Genomic DNA, 1906 nt, shown 5'->3' with positions numbered 1-1906 from the left:
AATCAATTTTCAGACTGAAGTCCGAAATAAAGCATGAAATACTAAGAAATGCTAGTTGATAATGGCAACTCTACTACATTTCAACGGAGAGACGAGGAAGAAAATGAAGAAAAATAATTATATAGAAGTCGTTACGATAAGTGTTAAAAAAGAAAAGATAAGCCACCAACGTTTGAGGGGATACCACTATCCTAGGTGTTTTATCGGCTCACCGTTTTTTTCAACAAAAGCAAAACCCCACCATCTCACAACACATCTGAACGACCTATTCTTATAGCACACCACGGAAGGGATTATGCAGCAGCAGAACATGACCCCACATTCACCACAGACCATATGCTTTACTGTTTCATTCTCATTCATACACGGACTATCAAACTAGATAACCAACTTGTTTGAAAAAATACGTGCATTTACTTAACAAAAAGAGGCTTCTACGTCCATTTTATTGCTTTAGGCTCAACTACTAGGCCCCAGACACTTTAAATTGGTCAATTATAACACACCAATAAAGAACAGACTTTAAATAGTTGACATTGAGCTCATTTGCAGAAATTAGAATATAAAGCATGCGGCGAAGGTGGCGAGGGCTAAGCACTTACTGTAACTCCTACCACATGGCAATCACCGAGACAGCAGCTGCACCCACGGTGAAGAAAGCGGAGGACGGAGGCAAGTGATTTCTAGACTTTTGAAGTCCCGCCTAGGACGCAACCTTTTGGGCATTCACCTCCTCCCACATACACGGTGCCATGAGACTGTGATTGACCATCTCTGATCCTCTGGACGTAGGGCTAAAAGAATCGCATTTTGTCAAATAGGGCAAGAAAATCCTTGATCAAAGAGTGCAGACTATTTGGGCACTCCAAACACTGTACTGCACGAAGACGTTCTCCTTATCCTCTTCAACTGAGAAACAAGGAGAGAGAGCCTTTCCTGGGAGCAAACAAAGTTGTCTCCACACAGAAATGCTTCCATCTCCATCGCCATTATTACCATTTTTGCTTCGCTATTCACTAGCTGCTGTTAGGGATGATATTTCCCCAGAGAGAACACAATTCCTACACAGAAAAGATGCATGACGTCACAAGATTGAAAAAAAAATTAAGAACTCACACGTGTTGGGACATAGGAGACTGGAAAACACATTCAGAACTACTTCGCACCTAGTATCAGCTCTTCGCCCAATTAATTGGCATACCTGAAACTCCTGGGTTAGTAAATCATACTAATTTCTTCAGTCTCTAATAAGATAAGTGAAGTGCACCAAAGCCAGTTCTCCTCTTCGCAGGACCAGGGCCTCTTTATGCAAACATCCAGATTGGTATGCAATTGTTCAGTGTCCCTTTTCATTAGCGAAACCAACTCCCAGTTGACTCAGCCAAAGTGAAGGAATTCCTACGAAGCGCTATTGCTGACCAAGCCTTCACATTTAACGACTTCACTAAACGGCCAAAATACGGCGTAGAGAAAAACATCAGGCCATCGCTGGATTGTCTGTTAAGTTTTTTCAATATATCTATTCACACTTGTAACACAGAAGACTAGGCTTCAAGTTTTCTCATCAAAGTTCCGCAACTCCATCAAAAAACTACCGAAGAACTTCGACTATTAACTCCAATTCTGCTAAAAGAGTTCAAATGCCCTAAAGTGGTAAACGTATTATTTCAACAGCTGTATCCCTGGAAGTAAATTATACACCAGCAACGAATATGTAAATAGTGCAACTCCTTCTCCCACGTCACGGCTTCAAGACGACTGAAAACACTAGAATCAGAGGAGGCCAGACTACTATGAAAGAAAAACAACACATTGGCCAGATGAACCCACTCCGCAAAAGCACTTAAGTATTCAAACACGTGCATCATAGAAACCGTGAGACCAGCAAACAACAACAAGAGCTATC

At 41.5% G+C, this 1906-nt stretch overlaps 1 protein-coding gene across 1 annotated transcript in view; it reads left to right on the top strand.

The window, feature by feature from the left end:
* EGR_10826 (hypothetical protein) overlaps positions 1–1906 on the top strand; it is a gene marked incomplete at both ends in the record, with an annotated part of 9689 nt that overhangs the window by 3337 nt on the left and 4446 nt on the right. The gene's annotated exons all lie outside the window — the stretch shown is intronic.

This window comes from Echinococcus granulosus (genome assembly GCF_000524195.1).
Source record: "Echinococcus granulosus chromosome Unknown EG_S00277, whole genome shotgun sequence".
Taxonomy (NCBI): domain Eukaryota; kingdom Metazoa; phylum Platyhelminthes; class Cestoda; order Cyclophyllidea; family Taeniidae; genus Echinococcus; species Echinococcus granulosus.
The sequence above is the reverse complement of the archived record's forward strand: the minus strand, read 5'-3'. Positions and strand labels throughout refer to the sequence as shown.